General features: G+C 44.5%; 1 protein-coding gene across 1 annotated transcript in view; it reads right to left on the minus strand.

Moving 5' to 3' along the window:
* Positions 1-19595, minus strand: part of LOC105492990 (CD247 molecule) — an 89766-nt gene that overhangs the window by 33891 nt on the left and 36280 nt on the right. The window lies entirely within an intron of this gene.

Here is a 19595-nt window from a genome sequence, read left to right on the forward strand (position 1 = left end):
TGTTTTCAAGTTCTCTTCCTTTGTGAAGCCTAATTTATAAATGGAAATAAGAAATTTCCAATTTCCCCCAAGCAGATGCCACTCTCCTTGAACTAAAATCAGCTTGGGATTGCAACGGAGTCCAGCATGAGGATGCGCTTTTCCTGCGTTTCCAACTCGGGCTGACTGAAGGTGGCTTATTTGTTTCCCCAAACACTTGGCTCCAAATACAGAGGCCTCCCTGCTGAGTGACAGGTTCCTAAAAACCTCTGTTTTTCTCCAGGGGAAGATGGATTTAGTTCCAGTTCGGAACATCTCTGGGGGTGGCTTCCTCCAAGAATGGCTCAGAAATCGTCCCCTAAGGAAACTCTGTGGGGAGAAGCTTCCCTCAAACTCAGGACTGGCTGCTTCCTGCTTTGGACGAGGATACTGGCTCCTAAAACAGGGGCCAGTATCTTTTGAACTCTCAAAAGCTATTTTTATCATTCTCAGCCCCCACTCTTATTCTGAAACTAGAAAGCTAGTTTGTAACTTGCGTCTCCTTTCTCTTGATCCTGCATTTCAGCCTCCAATTTACTGGGAACTTGAACTGAACTGTGCTAGAAAGCTAGGGAAACAGCAGTGAGTAGAAGAAGAGGGGTACAAAAAGGATAATTTTGCCTGTAGTTGTTCTAACTTGAAATGCCTGGGGACGGAAGATGACAACACTGACTTGAAATTTCAATTGTCTCTGTTTTCAAGGCAAACACTTTTAATTAGACAAAAGCAAAGGGAAAGAAGAATAGAAGTACAGTTACCGAAAAGGCCCCAAGATTGCACTATTTATCTGCAGTGTGTGCTCTGTAAAAAAACAAAAACAACAACAAAAACCACAGCACCCTTTAGAGAGCCATGTAGTGTTATTCCAGCTCTTTCTTCCCCTCTCTCTCCATTTTACATTTATTTCCTTTTTATTGGTTTCACTATCTCTTGCTTTTTCTCTTCTCCCTCCAATACTCAATCTTCCTGTCCATATGTTTATTTCTTTCCTTCCTTCCCTACCTCCTTTCTTCTCTTTCAAAGACCTATCCAGACACAGAATCATGTGTTTACAAGCCTCACACACAGAGTTGTTGGAGAAGGTGCCCCCCGCCCCCCACCCTGCTAGGCCAACCTGCCACCAGTGGCCAGTCCCTTGTAAACCGGAGATCAGTGAGATACAAAGTCGCTCATAGATGCCTTCCACCTTCCTTTTTATTTTTGAGATGGAGTCCCATTCTGTTGCCCAGGCTGCTGGAGTGCAGTGGCGATCTCGGCTCACTGCAACCTCCGCCTCCCAGGTTCAAGTGATTCTCCTGCCTCAGGCTCCCAAGTAGCTGGATTGCAGGCTCCCGCCATCAGGCCTGGCTAATATTTTTTTTTGTATTTTTAGTAGAGACGGGGTTTCACCATGTTGGCCAGGCTGGTCTCGAACTCCTGACCTCAGGTGATCCATCTGCCTAGGCCTCCCAAAGTGCTGGGATTACAGGCATGAACCACTGCACCCAGCCCCTTTCTTCTTCACCTGTAGTGTTTCTCTAGTTTCTTGTAGCTCAGCGACTGGGAAGTGAAAAAATTTGTTTCCCTGAATTATTTGGGGGAATGTATTTATTTCACAGCAGCAGGAATTATTTATCTAGCCTAGGTTGCCAGAAACTTCTGAGCATCTAGTCATTTGGAGGTCATTGATGACTGGCCATGCCCTCTCCATATTTCTCTGGCTACAGTTAAAGCAGTTCTTTGAGCAGTCAACTGGGTGATATTAACTCACTATCTTTCTCCTCTGCTAATTTGAGTGTTCAGATGATGCATGGCCAGGCGCATGCACATACTCCTGACAGCAGTTGCCAGGGAATATTGCTTTTCTGGACTTTGACACCAGCTCCAACTTTGAGAGGAATTTAAGTGATATTTACTGCATAGAAATTCCTCTTTGGAGCTTTGCTCTTCTGGTTCAGTCTGCTGACAATACGTTAGATTTATTCTGGCATCAACTAGCTGCAGAGCCCAAGACTCAGACTTAATTAACTTCATCAGGGACTTGAGTTGCAGCTTTGGAGTTCGAGGCTCAGCACAGATCTCAGTATTCCTACCAATCACAGCACTTAGAAGTACCTAAAATCAAACAAATGCACAAACAGAAGAATTCCTCCCCCTTGCACAGTTTTCTATTTGCCAGTTAACTCTGACAGCCTTTAGAAAAAAATCAGTTTGTACTGATCCAAGCTGCTAGATGTTTTGTGTATTAAATTTAAGTCCATTTTAATATTATACCACGGTAGCCTTTTTTTTTTTTTTTTTTTTTTTTTTTTTTTTGAGACGGAGTCTTGCTCTGTCGCCCAGGCTGGAGTGCAGTGGCCGGATCTCAGCTCACTGCAAACTCCGTCTCCGGGGTCTACGCCATTCTCCTGCCTCAGCCTCCCGAGTAGCTGAGACTACAGGCGCCCGCCACCTCGCCCGGCTAGTTTTTTGTATTTTTTTGGTAGAGACGGGGTTTCACCGTGTTAGCCAGGCTGGTCTCGATCTCCTGACCTCGTGATCCGCCCGTCTCGGCCTCCCAAAGTGCTGGGATTACAGGCTTGAGCCACTGCGCCCGGCCAGCCTTTTTTTTAATATTAGAATTTAGAACTAATGTTATCGGGGAAATTTCCATTTTGAGATAAGCTACAGAATAATTATTGCCTTGTCCTGCTTTTTATCCCCAATTTTTCCCCTCAGTTTTTTTTTTTTTTTTTTTTTTTTTGGAGACCGAGTCTGGCTCTGTCGCCCAGGCTGGAGTGCAGTGGCCGGATCTCAGCTCACTGTAAGCTCTGCCTGCCGGGTTTATGCCATTCTCCTGCCTCAGCCTCCTGAGTAGCTGGGACTACAGGCGCCTGCCACCTCGCCTGACTAGTTTTTTGTATTTATTTGTAGAAACGGGGTTTCACCGTGTTAGCCAGGATGGTCTCGATCTCCTGACCTCGTGATCCTCCCGTTTCGGCCTCCCAAAGTGCTGGGATTACAGGCTTGAGCCACCGCGCCCGGCTCCCCTCAGTTTTAAGAGTCAACCGAATATTGAAAATAAAATTTAACCCTTATGAGGAAAAACGTGTGTATGTGTGTATATACATATGGATAGTACCTATGCAAATGTATTTTCATATGCACATATATATATATATACGTGTGTGTCATGAGTACCATGCAGCAATTTCAGTTTTCAAGAGTGGGGCCTGTAAGGAGTGAAGTGAGTAAATACCAGGCAATGTGAGCCCAACAGGCTGGAGCCCCTTGATTAGTTAGTTAATGTGCAAAGGCTTCAGGAGGCCCTGCTCCTGTTCTAGAAGTACTTTATCCTTTTCAGTCCCAGACCTGAACCAGGAGGCAACAGAAGATTTATTACAGATGCTCATTTCGGTGCCCTTTTAAAATTTATCGTGTTCTCCAAGCTTGTTAACAAAGATTTGCCATTCGCTCCTGGCTAATTTCAAGGTTAATCTGCTTTTCTGCCGCCCTCATGCAAACGCAGAGTCACCCTGACGCATGACACTGTGCCTCGCTTTCCCACCTGAAAACCATTTGGAATGTTCCAAGGACACAAATTCCAAAGGGGATTTTCTGTTCAACAGATAATTCTGTTGGATTGGATTATTACTACCTTCCAGCCTGCTTCTTTGCTTCGGTGACTCAGAAGATGAGCACTTTGCAGTTAAATAGAAAGCGCTGAAATGTTTATGTTCCCTCCCCAGGACACTAGGGCAGGTTGGTGCAGAGCACAGCCCTAAGTGCTGGGAGCTGGCTGTTAAGAGCAGCCTCTCCTTGGGCTGCTGGCTTTCACTCATCATTTTGGACAGTTCTGAGCTTCTGCTTTATTATCGGATTTATTTGTCTGTCTGCACATCCCCCGTCATGCTCTCCCCAGCCTCCTAACCCACCCACACGAACCCCAGCACAGTTGCTCATATGCCAGTGACCTAGGGCCTCCGTCTGGTCGCTTTAATAACGGTATGGTACTTCTGTGGGCTATTTCCCATCATGGACACTCTCTCATTCTAGACATTTGGTAACAAATAGAAGCATAAGAGGCATATTACATGCCAGAGTTCTCCAATCCCCTTAGCCAATTCATAATTGACTTTTAAATCATTTAGGCGAAAAAGCAAATAATAATAGCTTCAGTGTTCAGTGGCTAATAAATTCTAGCTCATGAAAACTGAGGGAGAAGGCTTAGACCATAAAAATTAAATATTTATGAAGATACTACACTCACACTGACATATAAATGCACATACACATACATTTTAGGCATAGCTATTTATTTTTAATTCCTTATGTGATATCCAATGAGAAAACATTTCCAGTAAAAAAAAAAAAAATGAGGGGAAGATTTATTGCCTCCAAATTAATATAAGAAAACGTCCCTGTAATAGCTATCCTCCTCCCCCAGTAAAGGAAAGAAAAAAGATACACAAATATTGAATTGACAAAATTATCTTTTCTCTATTGTGAGAAAGGCAAGTTAATGCCCATAAAGAACTTAGAGCTCCCTCAGTTGAAGGATGCTCTATAAATACAAAGCATCGTTATAATTTATTATTGAACAGAGTCAATTTTTTCTTCTGAATCATTTTTCAAACCTGTCATAGCTCAGGCCTCTCTGATGGGAGCTCTGACATGAAGCCAAAACACCTCTTCCAGACACGGAGAGACCATCAATCAGTCTAATTCGAAGACACCTCAAAGTCAGCCTCCTGGTAGCCCAGCAGGACCTGGTTTAGAGGCTTCTTCCTTCAGTTACACTCAGTGACTTACACAGAGAGCTCAGATCACCAGGCTCATCTCAGGAACTCACCAGACCCCTGGGAAGGGCTGGTATTTCCACCCTGGATACTTTGCTCCCAGTAAAGGGAAACCAAGGCTAAGAACCCTCACTTTTCTTTTCCCACCTTTGTTCTTAGCCCTGCCTTCTGCTACATTGTAACCAACAAATCCACAGTGGCTAAAATTCCCAGTTAGGCAGTCGCTCCTAGATAGAGATCTTCTCCTGGCTGACCTGTTGTGAATGAAGGGAACCAAAAAGTAAAGTGCTCTCTTGCCTTCCAAGCAGTGAAAGGAAGCTACATTCCCAAACACAGAGAAGAGCAAACTGCAACAAAAAAAACAGGAGTTCCTACCACTAAAAAATACACGATCTGTTTTGCTTTGTTTTGTTTTGTCTTTTTCCTGGAGTGCAGTGGCACAATCTCAGCTCTCTGCAACCTCCACCTCCTGGGTTCAAGTGATTCTCGTGCCTCAGCCACCTGAGTAGCTGGCACTACAGGTGTGTGCCACAATGCCTGGCTAATTTTTGTATTTTTAGTAGAGACAGGGTTTTACCATGTTGGCCAGGCTGGTCTCGAACTCCTGACCTCAAGTGATCTGCCCCCCCTCGGCCTTCCAAAGTGCTCCCAAAATGCAGCCTCCCGAAGTTTGGCAAGCAGGATTTATACATCTGTGGCGCTGAGTCCATTTAAATCGTCCAAATGTCCAGATCCACACCAAGAGCCCACAGGGCTAAGGAGTTGGGTTGGAAGATGGAGACGTATTTGATTTTCAGTTGTAAGATCCAGTTAAACAAGGGAATTCACTGGAGAAGGAAATCGAGTCTTTCCCTGTCCTCTGGCATTGGATTACTTCCCAATATGCTTAAGTGGTTCTTGTGGATGTTGGGACACTTACTACACTCATTAAGACAGTCACAGACATTGACTCTGCATTTTTTAATCTGACATTTTCTGTTTTCAAGCAATTTTATTTTCAAGAACAATGCATGTCTCCCCTCCTCACCCTTTTTTTTTCTTCCAATAATTAGGCCTGAAAGCAGAGTGAGAGATAAAGGAAAGTGTTCAAACAAGTGATCTGAGGTTCTAGAATAAATATGTCCTAGCCATTACAGAGCTGTTTGAAAGCCTGTGATCGGCCTCCTACAGTCACTGGGGCATAGCCTCCTTGGATGACATTTCTGCCTCTCCTAGATGTCTTGGAGAGAATCAAGAGTCAGGCCTTGGACCTCTTCTCTAATCTTCTTACACACTTCTTTTGTGATTTCATCTATTCATTCTCAGTACTTTATTTATTTTTATTTATTTATTTATTTATTTTTTGAGATGGAGTCTCACTCTTGTCACCGAGGCTGGAGTGCAATGGTATGATCTCAGCTCACTGCAACCTCTGCCTCCTGGGCTCAAGTGATTCTCCTCCCTCATTCTCCTGAGTAGCTGGGATTACAGGCGCATGCCATCATGCCCAGCTAATTTTTGTATTTTTAGTAGAGATGGGGTTTCACCATGTTGGCCAGGTTGGTCTCGAACTCCTGACCTCAGGTGACCGCCCATCTCAGCTTCCCAAAGTGGTGGGATTACAGGCCTGAGCCACCATGCCTGGCCTTTTCTCGGTACTTTAAAATATCATCCATATACTGTTGACCCCACCACTTAGATCTACAGCCCCAGTTCGCTCCTGAAATCCAGACTTGAACATTCATTCAATATCTAATGGACAACTCAGCTCTACTTGTCCTAAGTGGAACTCCTTATTTCTTCCCCAACAAACCTGCTCTTTCTGGGGTCATTGGGTAACATGAGGAAGAATTTGATTTCTCAATCCAAAACTGGGGACGATATTTTTTTCATTTCCTATATGGCTTTTGGGCTTACAGAAGTAAAAATGTTAATTGTAAAAACAAAACAAAACAAAACAAACAAACAAAAAAACAAGGAAAACACAGAAAAGTGTTGAAAAGAAAATAAAAATTAGCCAAAAACCAACCACTCAAACATAATCTTTAACATTTTGCTATATTTTCTTCTGTTTTTTTCTAATGCTTTCTTTTTTTCAAAATTAGGATCATATGTTAAGGTTTGTGCTTATTTGATTTTTCTTAGTATTACCTATTTTTTTACTATTTTGAGGTATTGTTATGTATAATAATTTACTCAGCCATGCCCTTATTGTTAGAAATACAGGTTATTGTTGATTTTTAGTATTATAGTGCTACAGTCAACATCCTTGAACATAAATATTTTATTCCACTGATTCCTTCTTTTTTTTTTTTTTTGAGATGGAGTCTCGCTCTGTCACCCAGGCTGGAGTGCAGTGGCACAATCTCTGCTCACTACAACCTCTACCTCCCGGGTTCACGCCATTCTCCTGCCTCAGCCTCCCGAGTAGCTGGAACTACAGGCACCCGCCACCACGCCCGGCTAATTTTTTGTAGTATTTTTAGTAGAGGTGGGTTTTCACCGTGCTAGCTAGGATGGTCTTGATGTTCTGACCTCTTGATCTGCCTGCCTCGGCTTCCCAAAGTGCTGGGATTATAGGCGTGAGCCACCGTGCCCAGCCTGATTATTTCTTCAGAATAAATTAAGACACATGGAAACATGTAGCCAAAAAGAAAAATATATTTTTCTGGAAAGTAACTGACCCCTAAATTTAAAGAAAATTGGCTCTATCTTTCTGGAAAGTAATTCAGCTCTAAATTTTCTGGGCTATTTAAACTTAGGGCTGACTTACTTTCCAGAAAGACAAAACCAATTTACATTCAGCAGTTTTCGAGAGACTCTAATTCATTGTGTTCTCACCACACTGGGTATTATCATTAAACAGATACACAGCAAACGAAACAACTCAACCTACCCAGTAAGCAAAAATAGTCTAATTTTAAAATTTGCATTTTTTTGAATAGTAGTAATGTTGAACATTTTTTTCATGTGTTTTCTTCACCCTGTGTATTTTCTATTTTATGAATTGTGTGGTGATGACTTTTGCTTATTTTTTGTTTATCTGTTTTAGAGACAGGGTCTCATTCTGTCTCCCAGGCTGGAGTCCAATGGTATGATCCTAACTTACTACAGCCTTGAACTCCTGGTCTCAAACGATCCTCCAGCCTCAGCCTCCAGGGTAGCTGGAACTACAGGAATGAGTCACCACACTCAGCTTTATTTTTCTTTTGATATACCCTCTTACAAAGTGATTTCTTTTTTTTTTTCTGTTTTTCTTTTTTGAGACGGAGTCTTGCTGTCGCCCAGGCTGGAGTACAGTGGTGCGATCTCAGCTCACTGCAACCTCTGCCTCCTGGGTTCAAGAGATTCTCCTGCCTCAGCCTCCCGAGTAGTGTGACCACCAACACACCCAACTAATTTTTTGTATGTTTAGTACAGATGGGGTTTCATCAAGTTGGCCAGGCTGGTCTCAAACTCCTGACCTCAGGTGATCTGCCTGCCTCAGCCTCTGAAAGTGCTGGGATTATAGGCATGAGCCAGTGTGCCCAGCCGTAAATGATTTCTAACAGTATGTTATATATTAAGGATTCACCCTTTTCCTATGGTATATATTGTGAATATTTTCCCTCTTTACCATCTACCTTTTATTTGGTGTCTTTGACACATAGAAATTGAAATTTAAGTCATCAAATTTTTGCTTTTACTCATATGCTTAGAAAATCTTTCCTCATTTTGAGATCAAAGATCATTCACTTATATTTTCTTGGGGGTACTATTTTCAATGTCTTGATAAAATGCTCACAATAAAAAATTAGGAAGTGTTTTAGACTGCAGTTCAGGTTGGCAGAATTATGCCTATGGCCAAATGTGTTTGTATGCACTCACACACAGTGTGTGCACGTGGGGGAAGGCAAGTCTAGCAAAATTTGTTTTATCTATTTAAATGCGTTACAATTAAGAAAGCGAAATGTAGATTTTTTTTTTCAAGGGGACAGTAACAACGAAGCCAGGAATTCTGTTTCATAGCTGTGTTAGGGAGGGTATTGCTGCACATCTAGTAGGATTCTGCTGGCTGTTGAAATCAGGTCCTCCTGCAGATTGTGTATTTATCGCAGTTTTCTTTAAAGAAGTAAAATCAAAGTGGGCAAAGGCATCTGTCAGAAGTGCTCTAAATATGCAGATATTCTTGAGGGAAACACAACATGACTCATCTTGTGTCTGACCCTCTTGTGTCTGATGCTGCCACTCTCACACACTGTGAGGGCCTGTTCGGTTTGGTGTCCTCATGGCTTAGTGACCTCCATGGCCTAGAGAGGATTTTTTGTGTGTCCACCCCTGTGCAGCCTGCATGAAGGATCAGTGAACATTTGCTAGTATGTGGAATTCCTTGGCCTTCCCGGCAGCCCTGCCCACCTGCTCCTCTGGCCTGACCACCTTTGCCCTCCAGTTCGCACAAGTATTCTACTGCTGGGGCCTTGAAGGATATCAGAGGTCTACTCCTTAGGTGTCTTCTTCAAGTTTTACACAGACACAGACACACACACACACCCCCCTCTGTAGTCTTACAGGGAGATCTATTCTGAGGCCTTTCCTGAAGAGCTGTGGTTCTATATTCAGACTCCCTCTTACACCCTCTGGGTGGTTCTATGACCTGAGATAGCCAGCTGTCCCGAGCCGCCCTCCACCGCCCAGGGGGCAAGTGTGGCTTCTCCTGCCCCCTGCTTGCCATCTCCTTCACTCTGGGCCTTTCTCCCCTCCGAGGCCCATCTGAGGGCAGCTGCAACCTGCATGTTGTTTCGAAAATAAGGTTGCTTCCTGCCTACCTGCAGACCACCCACGCCCACAGGATACTAGGAGAAATGTCATTTAGCCGCGCTTACAGCCAGTGATTCACGGAGCTTCTCGCCAACTCCTTCAACCCCAACTGCAGCTTGAGAATGAGGCGCTGTTATTATTCCCATTAGAAGAAAGATGGGAAGGAACAGCCCAGACCAAGTTCACACAGCTGGTGAATTCATGCAGAACTGGGAGTCCTAAGTCTTTTCTGCTCCGCCACAGGCAAGCCCACGTTCTCTCTTTGAGCCAATGGTCACTCTGTTCTGCAAGATGATGATGTGTGTCCGGTCAGGGTATAAAAACCCCTCTCCTAAGCATTCCTGACTGGAGACCTTCCAGACTTTGAGGAGCTCTCACTGTGAAGGGGAACTCCTTCCCGCACACTGCAGCCCCTCACTTCTTTGCTGGGGAGTTTTACTGGTCACCAGCCTCCTTGTCACACTGACACATGGATCTACTAGCTCTGGCCCTGGAAATTAACCACTACACTCTTGTCTTCTACTTGGTTGCACCTTGCGTATCTGATGGCTGCTCCTGGCCTGTGCCCCTTTGGTCTTCTATGCCGTTTTCATCTTGCACTTGTCTCTGGAGGGTTCTGCCTGCTCTGCTCACCCTCTCCCTTTGCCACCCCCGGAAGACTAGATAAAGCCATGTGAACCAGAGGTACCCCACTTCCTTCTCCCTAAATATTTCTCTCTGATTTCATTTGCAAGAGAAATCTGCCAAATTATAGATGGATAGAGATACTGTATAGTCTCACTGCCCTCCTTTTCTTCTCCCTGGCTCTGAGTCTGGGGGTGGGGCTGGGAAGGGGGAGCCAGCCTCAGGCAAAGTTACTGCCTGAGACTTTAAAGTGAGATTTTAATCTCCTTAATCTCCTTTCCCCTCCACCCACCCACCAGCACAGTCAACGCATCACTGAGACACCTGCTTGGGTAGGGGTGGGAGGGTGGCGGTAGTGGGGTTAGGGGGTGGCAGAGGCACACTTGTTTGGGGTGTGGGGAGAAAAATTTTGCTTCTGGCCACAGAACCTAACTGGAGGCTCAAAGAGATCTTTTTAGATAACAGTGGCCAGGCAGGAATGATGAGAGTTATGCCACAGAAAAGACTTTTAGTGAAAGACAAGAGCTCTACTTCAGAAAACTGGCTGAGCCCCGGGGTCTGGGGAGGAAATGCACAACAAATGGGACACCTTGGCCCACTGAAAGCACGGACACCAGCGAAGACTACTGGGTTCAGTTCAAAAAGTATTTGGGAGCCAGCTTGAAGAGGCTCCCACTGGCCAAAGATGGAACAACTTGAGCGTATAAGAGAAACGACTACCATGGGTTAAAACTGTCAATTTTTTTTTTCTTTTGATGGAGTCTTGCTCTGTCACCAAGGCTGGAGTGCAGTGGTGTGATCTCCACTCACTGCAACCTCTGTCTCCCGGGTTCAAGCGATTCTCCTGCCTCGGCCTCCCGAGTAGCTGGGGTTACAGGCGCCCACCACCATGCCCAGGTAAGTTTTGTATTTATAGTAGAGATGGATTTCACCAAGTTGGCCAGGCTGGTTTCAAACACCTGACCTCAGGTGATCCACCCGCCTCAGCCTCCCAAAGTGCTGGATTACAGATGTGAGCCACCACGCCCGCCAAAACTGTCAAATATTTTTATGTTCATACATTCATCACAACCCTAAAACCAATCAACCAACATATTTATTGCTCACCCTTGGAGGATGCTAAGGAACCAAATTATTACTTAATTTTTTCCTGGAAAAAAAAACCCACCATTTTTATTATAAAATGATCGAACACACGTAAGAGTGGAATCGTAGAATGAGCCTCTGTGCACCTGCTGCACAACATCGACTATCAGCTCATGGCTCTTCTTGTTTTTCTATATCCCCACCCGGTCCCCTCTCCCCTGGATTTATCACATCACAGGCATCATGTCATTTGATCTGTAAATAATAAATCATTATAAATAAAGGGAAGAAAATAAAGGGAACACTTATCCTGGGCATTTATCAGGATAACCAAAGAGTTGACAAGGGTAAGTTTCTCTCTATAGAAATATTCCAGCAAATAAATGAAAAAGAAAAGATAATCCCTAATGAAATAGAGGCTCTAGGCAATGATTATCAGTGGCTTTTTGTGTCACCAAAAGAAAGAGCAGGACACAAAGCCTCCTGAGGAAAGTACAATAACCACCTTAAAATGTTCTTGCTACATTAAACCTGAATCACATCAACCTCCAGATTCAACAGCCAGTTTATAAAAAACACAGGAGGCAGAGAAATACATTAAATGACACCACAGGGATGCAATCAGCAAAAATTCACACTGTGGGAGATTCTAGGGAACAAATAACCTAGTTTCCTCAACAAATACAGTTCAAAGAAAGAAAGAGAAGGGTCGGGCTGTGAGGGAAGGAATTCTAGATATGCAAGAGACAGAGAAACTGTCTCTGTTGGATAAAATGAACTGTGAAGTAGAAACGAAATACATGAGGCAATAAGATGAATTATTTCAACACCAACTTGATATTTGATGATACTAAGGAATTACTGAATTTTCTGTAGGAGGGATAATGGTAGTATAGTATTTTTTTTAAAGAGTGCTTATCTTTTGGAAATACATACTAAAGTATGTATATGTAGTTTATTATATTATTTTCTCTACTTTTCTACATGTTTGAAAAGGGAAGAGTTGCCCTGGAAAGTAATCCTGGGGTCTCCCTTCAGAAGAAAAGTAGTTGGTGAGAAGTGAAGCGCCACTGGCAACTATAACATTATGGGTTGAAATGGCACTTTTCTCGGGCTGCTGACACGTTCTCAGATTCTGCTGAGCTTCTCGAGGGTGGATTCTGAATCTTGGCTTCTCTTATACCCTCTGGAACACCAGGCCCAGGGATGGCCCACTGTGCACTCTCCCCAAGCCCTGCCGAGCAAATGGAATGAGCCTTTCAGAGAGCTCCTGACTGTGTCGCGTCTTACTTAGCTGCATACTTAATCTCTTCATTTTCTTTCTTTATCTATAAAATAGGACCAATGATTCTTAATTCACAGGATTTTTGTAAAGATAAAATAGTATAATATATGAGAATCTTCTCTGTGATTAAAATAACAATTCAGAGTAACAATAATAGCTAGCAGCCGGGCATGGTGGCTCACGCCTCTAATCCCAGCACTTTGGGAGGCCTAGGCGGGCAGATCACTTGAGCTGAGAAGTTTGAGACCAGCCTGTGCAACATAGTGAAACCCTATCTCTACAAAAAATAGAAAAATTAGCCAGGCGTGGTGGTACGTGCCTGTAGTCCCAGCTACTCGGGAGGCTGAGGTGGGAGGATCAGTTGAGCCAAGAGGTCAAAGCTGCAGTGAGTCATGATTGTGCACTGCACTCCAGCCTGGGCAAGAGTGAGACCCTGTCTCAAAATAATAATAATAATAATAATAATAATATCTAACACATATAGAAGGTTTATTATGTTTCACGTTCATTCTAAGGGCTTTCTATGCATTATCTCATTTGATTCTCATAAAACCCTATGCAGTATGTTTGATGATTAGCCTCATCTCACAAGTGTGGAAATTAGGGGGCAAAGATGTAAAGGTTACAGTGCCAAATATGTAGTATTTGTCCTTATCATACATAGATGGAAGAGGCTATTGGCCCCACTGTTGTAATTTGAGGGACAGCTGAAAGCTGTCCTCCTGCTGAAAATATTTTTAGCTAGAAGCATTTTGGAATCCAAGAGATTACTGTTAAAAGGGAAATTACTCTGAGAGGGGTGACACATTAAACCTCTGCCCTCCTGGAATGCCTTAATATGAAATTATCAGGTTACTCTCCCTCCTCTATCAGGACCCTTAGAGAAAATAGGAGTGGCTGGGCCAGGAGAAAGCAAAAGGGAAGAAGACATTAAGAACAAAGTCCATGACCTTGACAATTTTACCTGGAGCCTGCCTTGAGCCCAACCTCCAGTGGTCAGTGCCAGAAGAAAGACAAGCAAAGCTGCTTTTCTTTTTTCCAAACAGACCCAGAGATGGAAGATGGCCCTGACTTGAACGTGCCATCTGTGCAGTTCCAGTGTCCAGAGCTTCCTGCCTCACTGATCCCTCCTGTGGGCTTGGACTCTGGCACACTGGCTGTGAAGTGTTTTTTTGGTTTTTTTCTTGAGACAGGGTCTTGCTCTGTCACCCAGGAAGCTGGAGTACAGTGGTGGTCCAGCACAGCAGATCATAGCTCACTGTAGCCTCAACCTCCTGGGCTCAAGTGATCCTCCCGCCTCAGCCTCCCAAGTAGCTAGAACTACAGGTGTGCACCACCACTTCTGGCTAATGTTTTATTTTTTGTATATATGGGGTTTTGCTATGTCGGCCAGGCTGGTCTCAAACTCCTGACTTCAAGCAATTCCCCCACCTTGGCCTCCCAAGGTGCTGAGATGACAGGCGTGAGCCACTGGACCTGGCCTGGGTCTGAAGTCTTGATAATTTCTTGGTATATCTTAGTGCAAAACTTGGAAGCCATCTGGAGAAACGCTGGTGCTGAGGGGGCAACTGCTGGCCCTGCTGCCAGGGCCTTGGTCTCCCCCTCTGTCGTGATGACCATTTTGGTCCCCACCAGGATGTCATGAAAGTTCTTAGTCCAACTGTGCTAAAGCCCTTGGCAACTCTTCTTTTCTTCTGGGCTGCGCTCTGCAGACCAGGCAAAGAATCAACAGGCCAGACGAGCCAGACCATAGAGCTGTGAGGGGCTGAAGAATGTGGAGAAGCACTCTGTTCATTGCAGCACAGCTGCTATATGGAAAAGCCAATGCACCTCCGGCTACACTGACGGCTGTCTGATGTCTCTCACACACAGATGGAGAGGCTGGCCCCAGACTTCCTTGGGCAGGTTACACCACAGCCGTGCATTTGTTTCTAGCTACTCAGTTAATGGGACATAGAAGAACCAGACCTGCCTGAGTACCTAACATGGCAAAGGGCCTTCGGGACATGAAAAACAGCAGAGATAAGAATGTTAAGCCTAGAAAAGACTTGAGGACTTTAAAGCTGCTTTCCTATTTGAAAGGCTGTCTCATGGAAAAGAGATTGGACTTATGTATGTGTGTGTTTTTGGTGGGGGGCTTCGAGGGGTTGAACAAGGACTAGTGGAACACCGGTCAGATTGGTAGAAGGAAGCTTCACTAAAAACCAATTGGAGAGGCAGTATTGTGGACAGGAATGCAGAGTCTGGAGTCAGACTATTTGTCTCCAAATCCTACTTTCTGTGCCTCTTACCTTGTCTGTGAAAGCGAGATTAAAAATTTGCACTTATCTCAAAAAGTTGTTGTAAGGATTAAGTAAGTTAATACGGGTAAAATGCTTTGGATAGCTTGGTTCATGCTAAGTACCCAATAAATGTGAGGTGGAAATGGAAACGTCCATGATTTCATAAATAAAGTCAGCAAGATTCAAATTGTATATGGTGTAATTCCAATTTTGTTTTTAAAATGCACATTATTTTAGAAGAATACTCGAAGAAAATACCCCAAAATATTCACAGTGGTAATTTCTGAACAGTTGGATTATGGGTGATATAAAGCGTTACAGTTTTTAATATTGCATATTTTCTAGATAAGCATATATTACTTCATAATGGAAAAACATTTTTATTTTGCTATCTATTTAAAAAGGCATGGCATACCTAAAAGTGTAGTGAGATCCTAGTTACCAAAAAAGATAAACCATCCTGTTACTAAAAGTATTCAAACTCACACAGCTAATGGACAGTTGGATTATTCTTACTGTTTAATCCCAACCATATAAAGAAAGTAGCACGTAAAAATGCAGAATGCAGGGCAACAGGTGACACTGGTTATGGTTACTCTGGGGATGTGGATGAGAAATTGTTTGTTTCTGTATTCTTTTCTCGACTTTCAGAATTTTCTAAATTACATGTGTATTACTTTGAAAATGGAGGGGAGTGGTATTAATTGGAAATGGAAACTAAACTAAAAAGAAATTTTTAAAAAAGGAGTTCAGTCCAGATGAGCTTGAAGGCCCCCATAGACCTGCTAATCTAGGTTGCACGACCATGATTCTGTGACCACACAGCGTTGGCAATTGCATGATGTGACATATCCGCCTCCATCTGCTGCACACTACGGCCCAGTGGTGGTCATGCCTCCCCCTGTTCAAAAACCACCCCAGGAGTTCAGGTTTGTTTTTGGCATCACATCACAGACCTCCCCCCAGCATCATGTGGCTGTAGGGCCTCATATTCTGGTCAGCTCACTTTCCACCTGCGTCCCCAGTCCACATCTCTTCCATCCAGCCAGGTCCACCCCTCTGGGAACTCACTAACACCTACCCTCTCCCTGTCTGGACTGCCGCTGACGCCTAACTGGGGATGCCCCTTCCTCCTGCCAATCCACATTCTACCCATTGGTTGAAGATGCTCCAGGGGCACTGGGCTTCTGCAAATGCCAGCTCTTCGCCTGCACCAAATAATTTAGCACGACTGCATTCTTTACTGCTTCGTGCGTCTCCTCTTTGGCATGAGCTTCATGACTGCAGAGCCACATTTTCTACTTCTCTTTTGCCTCTTATGCCCCAAACCAAAACATCTAGCTTGCTGCTGAGAGCAGACTCAGAACCCAAAGCAGCACCGGCTGGATCACTGTTACTCAATGACCACTGCATATGATCTGATGCCCCATTCCAAAATCGGCCAAGAACCGATTGGGCCGACATTCTTTAGATCTGGAAGGATAGTAGACCTGTGAGTCAAAGGTGATTTGTCATGGCAGCCCCACAGTTAAGACACAATCCTGCCCTGCAGAGAAAGAAACAGTTTTCTTACTTTGAGCATTTCGTTTGGTTTAGAGAGCTGCAGAGGTCTCGGCAGGGCCACGAAAATGGGAAACCATTTAGAAAGTAGAATAAAAATAAAGAGAATAGGGTTAATTTAGTTGGAGAAGGAGTGGAGATGAGGCCACACCAGTCTTAAATACGCCAAGAAAAACTGAGGCAGCATGCATGCTACTGGTACTACTTCCGCTCTTAAGATCATCTCCTGTCCCCGGCCTGCCCCTGACACCCCCAGAGCTCTCCTCCTGCTCAACCAGCCCAGGAGCCTTCCAGCTAACAAGATCTCTTCCAGCTCCGAAAGGTTGTTTTGTAACTTCTTAAACCTGAAACTTCAGGCTGTGGAGCATGTAAACAAGAGTGACTGTGGGATATCCTGCTCAGATGATTTTAAAGAAAATAGGGACATATTTCGAAGGATGGTTTAAGCAAGACCTTTTAAACCCTTTTAACTCTTCAGCTCACCTTGCATTAAATCAAATGTGACAAAAAATGTTCATTAAACATTAAATATATATTTATTTTCCTATAAAAACAGTTGAAAGCATTTTTATAATTTTGCTTTTGAAATTATTTGGTTACAAGTAATTTGTTTAATTCATGACAAGCTACAATTTCTTGGCTTTTATTGTGTATTCTTGGGAACATTTGTGACGAGATAAAACTAACCTACAGCTTGTTTTCACATGTAAGATTTACATGTGAAACAACAAGACTGACGTATAGCACAATTATAACATTGTCTTAGACTTGGTTTCTAGTACATATATTGATTCTCAACCATTATCCATTAAGAGGTGTTGAGGTGGGTGTGGTGGCTCATGCCTGTGATCCCAGGACTTTGGGAGGCTGAGGTAGGTAGATTGCTGGAGTCTTGGAATTTGAGGTTAGCCTGGGCAACATGGTGAAACCCCATCTCTACAAAAAATACAGAAATTACCTGGGTGTGGTGGCATGTTCATGTGATCTCAGCTACTCACGAGGCTGAGGTGGGAGGATCACTTGAGCCTGAGAGGCAGAAGTTGCAGTGAGCTGAGATCACACCACTGCACTCCAGCCTGGGCAACAGAGAGAGACTCCCTCTCAAAAACAAACAAAAAGAGGCACTGAAAGAAAACTGTCATTTATAGTAGTTAGAATACTAAAACCTGGAAATAACTTACTTTCATTAGAACAGGTAGAGTCAAACCTATACCTATGTTAAAATCATTTTCACTCATTTGCTTTCCAAAAGATTTCATGACGCAGGGGAGAGAGTTGGGAGCAGGGGGAGGATGGGTTCATAGAAGCTCATGAGAAACATATATTTTGGTGCCATCTATAATGTGGGTGGGGGCGGAAAGAAAAACTCAGAATGACTGCTCTGATCATTTTGTGTGAAATGTCTTATTTCTTTTCTAAACCATACATGTCTTGAGGACAGATGCAGTAAGTTCATCACACGATCCAGCAGTGAGCACAAGGGGCTCATTGAATTGATTGGTGCACATGATACTCCAGATGGAGCCACACTGAAAATGGCACCACTGTCTCAATTTCCTCCGGGAAAAGCAGTGGTAGGGGGGTCACAGGACCATACCTGTCACTGCATTCAGTTCTGTGAGGGTGGCCAGGGACTCCTGTTTGCCCCATTTCAAAGGGGACACACTAAGGCCCAGGGCAGGCAGCGATGGAACCCAAGGTTGGGTGCTGAGTAGGACTCTAGGCCTCTGTCCAAGTTGATCTGGGGTCTTCTGCAGTAGGACCTGCCTGTATCTTTTACAGTGTGTTATCCCTGCCTAAGAACCTGCCCACTCCCTCCTCTGCCTCTCAACCAAGACTTCCTGGGGACCTTCCTTTTTACCCTCTGGACAACTCTTAGAAGGAGGCTCAGCCTCTGAACTGTCTAAGCATGAATGAGAGGTCTTCCAGGTCCTGTGAACAGTTCTCTGGCCTAAGGATGACCATGAACCACAGCAGGTTCAGCCCCCAACACCACCCAACTGCAGACAACGCCATCCCTGGGTGCTCTGGAATGAAGGGATCAATCTGGCATCTCCTTTCTCAGTGACCTTTCTGAGCCTAAAGCTACCAGGCCCATAAATTCCCCCCTGGTGCTCACAAGATTCTGATGATCAAGAAAGAAGGCGGGTCTTCCCCACCAACAGCCAAGAGGCTGCTTGACAGTCAAGGCAGCTTGTTCAGGGCTCCGCCTGGGTTTGTTTTGAACCTGCCCTGGCCTGTGTGGGGGTGGGTGGAGTAAACGTCTTTTCTCTCTGCGTGTCTTCCAAACACAGCTCTGCACTCGGGGCTGCCACTCCCTTCCTTTCTCTCCTCAGCCTCTCCAGAAGCAAAGCTCCTGCTGGCTCGGGCATGGGCTGACTTCTAAGAGTAGAGAACTGTGACTCCACAGCAGGGGAAACCTAGCTGCTATGAAAGCAACAACTTCTAGGGAGGCTGGGACCTCGGGCCTCCAGCACCATGGAGGACCATGGAGTGATCTTAAGGAATCCTTCTGGACACGTATCCAAAGGGCTGCGTGCCTCTTCACTTGACGGAGAGGCTTTGGGCTGCCCGTACCCTGAGAAGGGAAGATGAGGTGGGGGTAGTTTATCCGGCCCAAGCTACCACAGCCCATTAGGACAGAGCCCAGGCCTATTCAAGGATGGGTGAAAAACTAAAATGTGGGGAGGGAAAAGGCCTGGGTAAGCCCTTGTTTGGCTCATGGTTTTGGCCCTCTCTGAGGTACCTAATCTGATCCAGTAACCACACAGACTGGGCTGCAAAGGAGCTAACCAATATTCTTTTTTTTTTTTTTTTTTTTTGAGATGGAGTTTAGCTCTTGTTGCCCAGGCTGGAGTGCAATGGTGTGATCTCGGCTCACAGCAACCTCCACCTCCTGGGTTCAAGCGATTCTGCTGCCTCAGCCTCTCGAGTAGCTGGAATTACAGGCATGTGTCACCACAGCCGGCTAATTTTGTATTTTTAGTAGAGATGGGGTTTCTCCATGTTGGTCAGGCTGGTCTTGAACTCCTGACCTCAGGTGATCCACCCACCTCGGCCTCCCAAAGTGCTAGGATTACAGGCGTGAACCACCGCACCCAGCAAGCTAACCAATATTCTAATGACTTCATTTGATCAATCACAGTGTCCAGCGAAGAAAATCAGGGCTCTTCTCAGGGTTGTGGTGTCTAGACCCTAAAAATAGAC

The sequence above is a fragment of the Macaca nemestrina genome, chromosome 1, assembly GCF_043159975.1.
Source record: "Macaca nemestrina isolate mMacNem1 chromosome 1, mMacNem.hap1, whole genome shotgun sequence".
In the NCBI taxonomy this organism is placed as follows: Eukaryota; Metazoa; Chordata; class Mammalia; order Primates; family Cercopithecidae; genus Macaca; species Macaca nemestrina.